This window comes from Engystomops pustulosus, chromosome 4 (genome assembly GCF_040894005.1).
Source record: "Engystomops pustulosus chromosome 4, aEngPut4.maternal, whole genome shotgun sequence".
Lineage (NCBI taxonomy): Eukaryota > Metazoa > Chordata > Amphibia > Anura > Leptodactylidae > Engystomops > Engystomops pustulosus.
In genome coordinates this window covers 34,349,903-34,362,744 of record NC_092414.1, presented here as the reverse complement: position 1 = coordinate 34,362,744, position 12,842 = coordinate 34,349,903, and positions in this window count along the sequence as shown.

Below are 12,842 nucleotides of genomic sequence, written 5' to 3'. Positions count from 1 at the left end.
CAGAACCCGAATCAGCGTCGGAGAACCCGCCGCTGGATCGCGACTGGACTTGGTAAGTAAATGTGCCCCATTGGTTACAACATAGCAAGCTCCTTAGTCTGCTCAGTTCCATTTCACTCGTATTGGTTAAAATGTAGTTAGTTTCCCACTAGAGAAATAGCTGCTTATTCCATTTGGCTACATGGGTATTGATGACCATTCAGAGTTGAGCTGTGACACTATAGTAGCACTTCAGATCACTTGCAGGAAGTTAACTGTGAGAAACAAATCAGCTGATACCTGCATGTAACTTCCTTTGGCAAACACTGGTGCGGTAAGATGATGGCAACCTATTCTGAAGCTATATAGTAGAATGGGAACATAGGACAAGACTCAGGGGCGTAACTACAGTGGTAGCAGCCTCAGAACCCTGCTATAGGGCCCACAGTGTCAGGCGGCCCCAGCATCCGAACTGACACACTGAAGAATGGAGAATGTGCACATTATATACATGTAATGTGCACATCCTCCACAGTACACAACACGAATTGGCAGCTCAGATACGAAATGTCGGGGGAGAGGAAGGGTACAACAGAGTGACAGGACTAGGAATCTTTCATCTCAAATTCCTACTGTGTAGCTCCCTCATTTGGCCAATGGCTACTGTGACAGATCTGTGTAAGTGTATAAATGTATATATCAGTGCTTATACGTGTTCACATGAGTGAATAAATGTGTACACAAATATGTATATTTTCCGAGGGGGAAGAGGGGGCCCCATTCATAAGTCTGCTATTGGGCCCTGCCTCTTCTAGTTACATCCATGACAAGACTGGTAATCCATGAATGAATATACTCAATTCTTCACTCTTGTAATCCCTAGTAATCCTTACTACAGCAATCCAATATATTCCACTGGCATTTACCAAATAATAGAGACTAGCAAATTAGATTACTGTATAATCTATAGGATGATGGGACAAAGTACACTCTCATTTCCTCAGCCTTCTGTGATATAGGTGTGAACGGCATTCTAATGCATAGCAGAAGCTTTACAGCTGTAGTGGAAAAACAATTTTGCCGGAAAATTATGAGGCTGGTGCAATTACTGGAGCAAATTTGACAGCTCAGTAAAAAGTCCTCGATTACCCATAGTGATATTTTTGCCTCAGACGCAATGAGGAATATAAATGATTCCACTGTCGTAAGGTTGGGGGCCAATTCGGTCTTTCCATTTGATGGAAGTTAATAGCTGAGATGACAATGTTCTGGGCAGTCCCAGGTGTAATTGTTGGATGGGTAGTTAAGTGTACCGGAGCAGCATTCAGTGACAGCTGTCTTCAAACCAAGGATGATGACTAGGAGTGAATCCCCGAGGGGTGAGTAGACTATCTTCAGTAACAGAGACATGCCAAAAAGCCAGGAAGCCTTCACATCCTATATTATGCTTAGCACACGATGAGCAATAGAAATCCATTTCCTCACGTGTCTTTCCCGCTACTCCAATTATACATTATGCACTATTTTGTGTCTTCTCATGCATATGAAACTAGTGAGCGATGGTTGATTGCTATATGTCATCGACTCACAATCCCTTCCTCTGGAGACACCTACCAGATCGAAGGTTCAGAACATTTTTGTCTTGGTCATGGGTGAGGTGATTAAAAGTAGTCATTTTAATTAACTCACTTGAGTATTTATAAGGATCCATACACACAACGTATTTGAGATGACTTAAGATATCATTATGGCTGGAATATAGTCTTTCACCTAGCATGACTCAATGATTCAGGCGCATCATGTAGAAACTTCTGTAATTACCCCAGGAAAGATGGAATATCTATTTTTATAAAAATAAAATATAAATGTAAAATTCTCTTATTCATAAAATATTTTTAAAATTAGTTAAACAGGGGAGGATCCTAGGAATTTACATGTTTACCAATGTAAAGGAGTTAAATAAAAAGAAGAGCATCACTAAGCATCAAAGTGCTGTATATACTCCAGTATAATCCAATCCAAATATAAGTAGAGGTGGAAAATGCATGGGTTACAGCCTCCAGCTAGTATATAGCTAGCCATCTCCTACCCCCTGTTATATACTTAGCCAGCCTCTTGCCCCCAGTATATAGCTAGCCAGCCCTTTCCCCCAGTATATAGCCAGCCAGCCCCCTAGTATATAGCCAGCCCACCAGTATATAGGCAGGCAGCCCAGCCCCCTGCTCCCAGTATATAGCCAGCCATCACTCCCCAGTATATAGCCAGCAAGCCCATGCCTCCACTATATATCAAAAAGCCCGTTCTCCCAGTACATATGCAGCCAGCCTGCTGTTGCTCCCCAGTATATGCCACTCCTGTGCCCTCAGTATATGGACAGCCCATGTCTCATTGTATATAGCCAGCCAGCCCTTTCCCCCAAATACATAGTCAGCCAGCCCATGCCCCAAAATATAAAGCCTAATGGCCCCCTACCTCCAGTATTTCACCAGCCGGCCCATTATCCCTAGTATATAGCCAGTCCACCTATATCCCTCAGTATATAGCCAGTCCTGTGCCCCAGTATATAGCCAGCCCACAATATATAGTCAGTCCATGCCCCCAGTATATAGCCAGCCTATGTCCCCCAACTTTATAGCCTGCCCCTTGCCCCAATTTTATAGCCACCCCATGCCCCCAGTATACAGCCAGCCAATCCCCAGTATATAGCTAGCCAGGGCCTAAGTATATAGCCAGGCAGTTTCCAGTACATAGCTATACCATGACCTCAGTATAAAGCCAGCAAACCCCATATATAGCTAGCCCATGCCCCAAGTATAAAGCTAGCTCATGTCCCCACTATATAGCCAGCCAGTCCATGCCTCTCAGTATATAGATTGCCCATACCTTCAGTATATAGGCAGCAAGCCCCCACTATAAAGCCAGACAGCCACTAGTATATATTCAGCTAACCTATGCCCCCCAGTATATAGCCAGCCCCCTGCCCCCATTATATAGTCAGCCCATGTCCAGTTCACACTAAAGAGTTTCTTCTCCATAAAGGAAGAGCACCCTGTCATTGTGCTAATACTTCTGATGCTTTATTGATCCATATTAAAAATACCCTTAGTTGTAGCCTGTTGTTTCTTCTCACACTTGATTGCTCTAGTTTGTGAAGTAATCTGCACATATGGATATCACCCTTGGTAACCACTAGGCCTACTATTGGGCCCATGGTCACCCAAACAGCCAACCAGGTTTGATACTTGCTATGTGCAAATAAATTATGAGGAGGAGACCCTTCATCTCCGAACTCTTCATAGTTTGCAGTTGGTTTCCAACACATGAACATAGAGAAGACCTTCCAGGCAAATTATACTTCTGTCCTTCAGAATTGCCACTTTTATCCTGTACATGTGTCTACATCACAGTACAACTACTCTTATCTTGTATATATGGGCACTGCACAGTATTTCTGCACATGGGTACTGCAAAGTACTGTTTTCCATGTTCTACAAAACAGGCGGTCCCCGGGTTACGTACAGGATAGTTTCTGTAGATCTGTTCTTAAGTTGAATTTGTATGTAAGTCGGAACTGTATATTTTATCATTGTAACCCCAGACAGAATTTTTTTGGTCTCTGGGACAATTATATTTTAAAAATTTGGGATTGTCATAAGAACCAAGATTAATAATAAAGCTTAATTGCAGAGACCTGTGATAACTGTTATAGCTGTTTATTGTAGCCTAAGGATAAAGTACAGTAATTTAACAATATCCAGAGGTCTGTTTGTAACTAGGGGTCGTTTGTAAGTCGGGTATTCTTAAGTAGGGGACTGCCTGTACTTCTACAATACAGTACTCATACTCTTAGTCTACAAACTTGGGTACAGCACAGTACTGGTACTCTTGTCTTGTATAAAAAAGCACAGCACAGTACTACATCTCTTATTCTACTTATGGGCACAGCACTAGCACTCTTATACTGCATATATGGGCATAACACAGTACTAGTACTCTTATCTTACATACATTAAGAGAAGCAGAAAAGGGATTATTGTAAGTATGTAATGTAATGACAAGGACAGTGGGGCACATTTACTTACCCGTCCCATCACGATCCCCGCTGTCCGACGAGGATTCGGGTCTGCCGCGATTCATTAAGATCGTGTGTCCAAATTCCTGCATCTGTCGCTTTCCCCGCTGACGTCCACCGGAGTTCACCTTCTTTTTCCCGATGCATGTGAGTGCTGATCTTGCAACACATTTCGTTTTTTAAATTCCACGGTTTGTCCGAATCAGTCGGGTTGTCGATTTTTGTCGCATGAAAGCCGGCGCCGATGCGACACAAGCCCCAAAAAGCCAGGGCAATTAAGCGCAAAACGGAAATAATGGCTAAACCCGACAAAAATGCGGCGTTCGGACCCTTAGTAAATGTGCCCCACTGAGTCCTAATTCTGCCTTACACCAGATTTCATATTAAATTTAAAGTTATACATTAGGAAATTTATAACTAAGAGCTTCCAGTCTCTTAGTGTATCTGCAAGCAATATCCACCAGGTCAGACCAGTTTAGACCAGGCCTGACCTGGTGGAGATTTCAGCTATAGTCTCAGACGGTTTTCTTCCATAGTGTAGGTACGGTGGGCTAGGGTGTTCACGCTCCAGTCTTCCCCCTGTCCACCATGCTACCCATCCAGGCGGAACAAGGCATAGTAAATTCCTCCCATTGCATGATATTATGTAGATGCTTGAAGCTAGAACCATCACTTCCCTTTTGGGACTTTTATTCATGAATTTCTCACTCTCCTTCCATAATCCTATTTTGAGATTGTTTTATTTTTAAGCGGCACCCCATACATTTTGTTGAGTGTTCATTCTTACAATGATTAGAAGATGATTTGCAAATTATTGTTATTAAGATTCCTACTGCTGGGATGAAGTATCTCAGCTATTCTTAGAGTCCTGGGGAGTGTACCTGACATAAGTTCATAGTCTACAAAAAAAGTGCTTCCTAACTTTTTCTTGTCACTAAGGTCTATGTTGAGCTTTTTCAGCAGTAACCAAAATGTATTTTTATTACAGCGATTCCCTTATAAAATGGATGTTGTTGTCTTTGTATAATGACAAGTTTATTAATTAGCTTTTCTCTGTTAATTGCATAGTGAGGATGATCTGTCACACAGGTAGCACAAACTAAAAATAAGCAAATTTGATTTGGTTCAAGTTGCTGATCAGTAAATATTCATTAAAACCCTGTTGTGTGGAGTCCTTGTGTGCCCCTAGGTGTTTTAAGTTTTTAAAGTTATGGAGAGAGCTCCAAAACATTTGGCACTTTTTGTCCCTAGGGTCAGCTAGGATGATTTAATTTATAATAGAATCAGGAATTTTTATATTTTGTGATTAATCCCTAAGTTTTGGTCCCAATGCGGTTTAGTAGCTTTGCAACTGACCATGAATTTCTATTTTTATATTAATTTAGTCTTATAGGGCTTGTGTTTTGCAGGATGAATGGAATTTTTAATTGGAGCATATAACTTTTTTTTTGTAAGCTCTGTGTAGCTGCAAAGTAAATCAATCCTGGCTATGCTGTTTTTTCGCTCATGTGAAAAGAATATTTTTGTTTTGTAAAAAAAAAAATATATATTGAGTGGATAAACACTTCCCCCTCAGCTACTCCTCACTCAATATCAGTCCTAGGCTTGGGAGGGAGAACTAAGGGCAACATACACACCAGAGAATTGTCTAAAAGTTTATGAACTTTGCCACAAAGTGTCTGCCTTAGGCAAGCCCCAGGAAACCAATTTTAAAATGATGTCTAGGTGGTACTGGACCCCGGCTATGCTAAACTATATTTATCTCTCTTGCCCCACTGAGTGTTGGAGGTGCCGACAGAGTGTAGGCAATATACTACATGTATGGTGGGAATGTCCAGTACTACAACCTTTCTGGACTCGCGTTGTCTACCTGACAAAGTGACAGGTCACACACTGAGTAACCAGCTCAACTCCTGCTATCCATTCTCCCAATGTCCTCCTTTAAGGCAAAAAGCTCCCTGTTTGGTTTCTTACTGATCGCAGCTCTCTCTCTGAACCCTAGAATTTGGAAATCCACCCGGGTAACATCCATGTTTGACTGGTTCGCAGAGGTCCTACCCTTACAGAGGATGGAGTAACTTTTTGCAGAACTCCACCGCTCAGGGGAAAGCCACGCCCGGACTTGGGGCCCCTGGATGGACTTTGTAAGTTCCCCCAACTACACCGCACTGACAGACTAAGAGTCCCTTCCCCAACTCTCTCCCGCCCCCTTTATCCTCCCCCTCTTTCCTTCCCTACTTCCTAGTTTGACTTTGTTTGTTTAAACTAGTATTGGTTTTTGGATACAGATATTGCCTTACTAAAACCTTGCTAATGTACAAATATTTTGCCTTGTAAATCCACCTGTTTTGTTCTCTTATGCATACAGTTCTTTGACATGTAAATATATGACATTGATGCTCTGATTCTCTGTATGTAAACCACTTAATAAAAGACTTTGAATTTTTTTTTATATATTTATATATATAATTTTTGTTTCGCTAGATTTTTAAAATTGTGCTTATTTCATGCAGTAAAATACGTAGGCCCAGGTTTATTAAAGCCTCTGCACCAGTGCCAGGGGTGCCCAATTCATAAAGAACGTGCTATAGATTTCCTGAATCTGGGCCTTAGTGTTATATGTTTGTCAGGGTCTTCCACAGTTGATATTGTCAGGCTGAGAAGTATCAGGCTGAGTGTATCAGGTTCACTTCAGTCGGCAGTCTGAACAGTGCTCTAGTGACTGTTGATTGAAACTACCTTGCCTTTCTTTCTGTAAACTTTGCTCTGAACCAGCAAGGGGTAACATGCTCACACTTTTAGAGTTCTGCCCCTCTCACCTGAAGCAAATGTCATACTCTGATTAAAAAAAACCTCTGTGTGCAATCCTCCATTATTGTTAAAGGTATTTTTCTATCTCTACCCACTGTGCTTAGTTTGGCTTTCTCAGTTTGTATCTGTGATTTTGTGCCTGATTAGTTATCTCTGTTGTGACCCGTATTGTAGACCTCCCTTTTATGTTATTTGTTTGTCTGTCTTGTTACATGTTCACACTTTGGCACAGGGAGGAACTGTCTTCGTGGTTGTTCTGTATCGCCTGACATATGCTGAGGCAAGTGGACACGGCTTATAGGGGGCTGGAGTTTTAGGGTTCTCTGTCCTGTCTATTGTCCTCGAGTCCAGTGTCCCCATTACACAATACATGACTCCATAAGCCAATTCATCAGACATCTTCAAATAGACAAAAATGCTAAAGTGAAAAAGGGCATTGGCAGAAAGGAGTTAATAAGTCTCCCCTTCATGCAATGCTTCAGGTCAATGCAATGGTCCAACTTTGTCCCTCCATTGGCCTGAATGAAATTATACTGTAGTTGTACTTTCTACTGACAATAAAAAAAATTCCTATTTCTCCTCTATTGCAGCGGACATGTTTTCTCCCTTAGGCCCCTTTCACATTTGCGTTTTCACGCTCCTTTTCTGCGCGTGCTTTTGACGTGCAGAACTTGCATTGCACTCTGACCCATTATACTCAATGGGTCTTTTCAGACTTGCATTTTTTTTAACGCACGTTTAAATCTCGACATGCTTTACTTTTACAAGTCACGCGCGTGAAAAACGCACCATACAAGTCTATGGAGATGCATCAAAAACGCATTGCACTCTGAGACACTTGCAAGTGCAATGCAAGTGCAATGCGTTTTTTACGCATCAATTGCCATAGAAAAGATAGCGCTCAGCCCTGAGTCCTTTTCATGCGCATTTTCTGCGCGTGAAAAACGCATTGAAATTGCATTGAAAACGTGTGTGAAAAACTGAGACACTGAACAAACTCTGACTGAAAACTGATTGCACTCTGATACAAAATGTGCATTTTTCACTGACCAAACACTGATCGCACCCTGATCAAACTCTGACGTGATCTGCAACGCAAGTGTGGAAGGGGCCTTAATGCGGCTTCTCTTGCCATATGATAATAATAATTCCTTTATTTATATAGCACACACAGATTATGCAGAGCTTGCGGAAACCCCAATGGGGCTCACAATCTAATCAATCTACCAGTATGTTTTGGAGTGTGGGAGGAAACCGGAGGACCCGGAGGAAACCCACACAAACACGAAGAGAACATACAAACTCTTTGCAGATGTTGGCTTGGGACTTGAACCCAAGACCTTTGCACTGCAAGGCTGTAATGCTAACCACTAAGCCACCATGCTGCCCTATGCTGCATATGATAACTCTGCTCAGGTGCGGAGATCATATTATAATATGTTTTAATGATGAAATCTGCCTAATCCTTCTTTTTCTGGTTAAGCAGCAGTATCTGTGAGGTATGTGCCAATCTTGAGCTTCAAAATCATGTACTCGAATCTGAGATCTGGTTGCCCGCACTTGTAAATTCAATCCGCATTGACACTTTACATCTAATGCTACATAATGAAAACAAGAGTCTTTACTTCAGGCATTTGTGCCGTGACATTGCTTTAAATGCATGAAAATGAAAGCGGCGCCAGATGTCTAAGTAATAGTCTTTGGTGTATACATGTATTGTGGTGCCATCAGAGAGTCTGTTGCTTTGGCGTCCTAACTTGTGTTCTCATTGTCCGTTCATCAAATAAAGCGTGAACAGCCAAAACCCATTTGTAAAAAACTGGATTTGGCGCTTCTTGACTCTTGATATCTTCTTGACCCTAGTATTTCGACCAAGACATGTGTACGTCGGCTTGCCATAAAGAGGACATCGCCACCGCTTTCCTAAATGTTGGCTGTTTCTTCTTAAGGTGTCCTGGAGCAATCAAGCCTCTTTAATTAGGAAAACTACTTCAGCTTCTCCCCTTTGCTAAATCCCATCAAAACCTGGCAAGCGCTAAGGGACGCAGCTGAGATCTGCACAAGCCAGATTTCCTCCTCGCTGCCAGGCTGTCCCACACGGCAAGCAATGCTCCCCTTCCTATGAAAATCCTCTGGTTTATGAGCTAGTAAAATGCTGACCTTCTCCTATGAAACTGTAAATTTCAGTTTTTACAATATTGTGCAAAGCCATCCAAATATCAGCAGGCCAAAACAAGCACACATAACAATACAAGCCTGCAGTAATTTATTATTGGTGGGAATGATGTCTTTAGCCCATTAAGGATATTATCAGCAATCAAAATATGGGACAAAAAATGGGTCCGTGAAATGGCTGGTGACCTACTGTCGTATAATAGGAGACAATCTAGTTTGCCTTCAGGAGAGAAAACAGGAAATGGAGTAATAAGAATTTACTTGTCATACTAGCCAATACAACTGGCCACATGGCTGGATTACAAATATATTGAATGCCTTTGGGCCTTCACCATCGAGGGACCACCACTACTGACAATGGGGGTGATCTATCACCACGTTGTCTAGTTGCATCTTTTGAGACTTGTTTGTCTCAGTTGAGACTGAGACAAATAAGCTTCAACTGGGACAAATACATCTCAATGGGGACAAATAAGTCTCGACGTTTCAACTGGGACAAATACATTTCAACGTTTCAACTGGGAGCAATACATCTCAACTGGGACTAATAAGTCTCTACTGGGACAAATACATCTCAATTGGGACTAATAAGTCTCAAGTAGGAGTAATACATCTCAAATGGGACAAATACAGCTCAACTGGGACTAGTAAGTCTCAACTGGGACTAATAAGTCTCAGCGTTGCAAAAAGTAGTAAAAGAATCAGGGAATTGGCCCACATTTATGAAAACAAGAGCAAACTGCACTAGTAGCATTTTGCCTGTGTAGTGTGCAGGGGGGGGGGGGGGGGGCGGGGAGGCTCCAGATTAATTATTTGTGAAGCTTGTTATGCATGAATCTGGCGCCTGCTGCACTGCTCCGACACCTGTGCCCCCGGCAAAGTTTCCGGAGGCATTTAAAGAGTGGATTCGATTGCCGCCCCATGTGAGGTGATCGGGGCAGAGATCAATTACTGTGGCAGCCATGGGTCATATAAAGACCTGAGGCTGTCTGGTTTTAAATAATTTTTTACAATGTGCAATTTGCACATTGCAATAGATGATGTGCAAAATCCACAAATTTTTTAATTAAAAAACCTAAAAATGCAAATCATCCCCCTTTCCCTAGAACTGATATAAATGTAAAGAAAAAGTAAAGATCATAAACATATTAGGTATCGCCGCATCTCAAAATGTCCAGTTTATCAAAACAGAGTAACTGTTATTCCCTGCGTTTAACCCAGTAACAGAAAATAGCGGCAAAAAAAGTTATTAGCGCCAGAAGATGGCAAAACGAAGATTTTTTTTTTGAACAGGAGGTTTTTATTTTTGTAAATCTAAGAAAACATTATAAAACTTGTAGAAATTTGGTATCCATGTGATCACACCGACCCAAAGAATAGAGAAGACATTCCATTTGGGGCATACAGTGAAAGCCGTAAAATACAAGCCCACAAGAAAATGGCACAGATGCTTTTTTTTACCAATTTTTTCCCTGCTTCCCAGTATACGGCATGGAATATTAAATACTGTCACTATGAAGTGCAAACTGTTACACAGAAAACAAACACTCACACATCTCTTTACATGAAAAAGAAAAGTTACAGATTTTTGAAGATGGAGAGTGAAAAATAAAAGCGCAAAATAATTATAAGGAGCCGCGGCGTTAAGGAGTTAAAGTGTTTGCACCAGTTTGCACTAAAAAGTTTGCACTAAAAAGAAAGTTTGCACTAAAAAGAATGTGCTAACTGCTTGCACATGTAGTTATACAGCCTTAGCGCCAGTTTTGTGTCCAAAAAATTGTGCATCTAAAGGGGCATGTTAGTGTTTAGTTGGACCGTGTCTGTGCCAAAATTCTGCAGTATGAAGAAAAATGGTGCATTCTGCCGGAGCAGTACAGGAGGCGCCAGATTCACAGGGGCACATTTACTAAGGGTCCGAACTGAGCATTTTCGTTGGGTTTCCTGACTATTTCCAATTTGTGCCGCAATTGAGTTGGGTTTTTGGCGCACACGATCGGATTTTGGCGCAATCTTGCATGCAACATGTAATCGGGGGGCGTGGCCGACGGACAACCCGACTGATTTGGACTAAGCACAGGATTTAGAATTCAAATTGTGTCGCAAGACAATGAACCTCAGCGTGGAAGCGACATATGCAGGATCTCGGGCGCACGATCTTGAAGAATCGCGCCGGACTTCATCCTCGTTGGAGAACGCACCTCAGGGATCGCGACAACTGTGTGACACATTGCATGAATCTGTATTACTCTGTACTATATACAGGCTTAATCTACTGCACATACCGTAGATTAAGAGATTAAAACCACCAATTGTTAAATCTTTGCAATGAACTGTTGTTTTTCCATTTTCGCACATAGCCGGTTATGTTTTGGGACAAAGCGCACCACATTATAGGACAATCAATTGGAAATTACACACAGCTGGGCTAATGGCTGTGAAACTAGATAGCGTCTCAATAGTTAGCCCCAGCGGCAGACTAGCCTCCCTGGCAAGCAGAAGCGGCCTGGCACATTAGAATCGTTATAAGATATCTGATTGTTGACCAGCTGGTAGATTTATGATTCAATAAGAAACCACAACCACTGCTTTCCCTCTGCCGGGAATATGAACATTATCAAGTGTGATAGGAACTTAGCTTAGGGAGAGAACCGACTGAAGAAGGGGAGGGGCTATATATTACATTTGCATGGTTAAAACTGTGCACCATATGCACAAACATACAGAAATATCACATAGCACAGATTTCATTTTTTTTCTTACTCTTATAAATAGAATTTTATCATCTAAACTAAATGGTTGCTGGCATTGTACACTAAAGCGCATCTCTTTAGGTTATGTAAAATACCTGTGAAAAAATTGGGTTTTTGACATAACTCAGGGTTACTCGGCTCTCCAGTCATCTGCGACCCATTCACCACTGCGCTCCAATTTGTGGTATCAACTGAAATACAGGCGGTCCCCTACTTAAGGACACCTGACTTACAGATGACCCCTAGTTAAAGACGGACCCCTTTGCCCACTGTGACCTCTGGTGAAGCTCTCTGAATGCGTTGCTATAGTCCCAGGCTGCAATGATCAGCTGTACGGTGTCTGTAATGAAGCTTTATTGATAATTCTTGGTCCAATTACAGAAAAAAAATGTGAAACTCCTATTGTCACTGGGGCAAAAAAAAAAAATTTTGTCTAGATTAACAATAATAAAATATACAGTTTCAACTTACATACATTCAACTTACGAACAGACCTATGGAACCTATCTTGTATGTAACCCAGGGACTGTCTGTACAGGAAATACTCTGAGAGGCTAACATAACCAATCAGTGGCTGAGGTGGGGGTCTTAAAGCAGAGAAAGACAGGCACCACCCATAGTACAAAATAATGTGAAATCCCTGTATCCCATAGAAACATGAACCAGTAAAGAAACAGTTGGATGCGTAATGGGATTTTTTGAGAAAATCAATGACAAACATTTAAATTACGGGACAATATAAAAACACTTAAAAAAACACCCGTGTAGTGTATATGGCTATAGGTCCATAAATAGACCCTTTACCTCCTGCTTCTGTACCAAGAAAAGAAAGTACATAAGAAAAACACCCGGGGGTGAAAAAGTCCGGCTTACCCAAAAGGAGACAATCCCAGCTTCCTTGGTCTCGGCCTTGGCGCACGCTAGCACATCCACGCCATAGGATCCACGCAATGCAAAAGGTAAGCAAAAGGTTTGGTACTTGGAAGAAGCCACGAGGATAAATAAAATGTAGTTTCTTTTTATTTCCGTCTCAGGAACATAACAGCTTTAGTGCA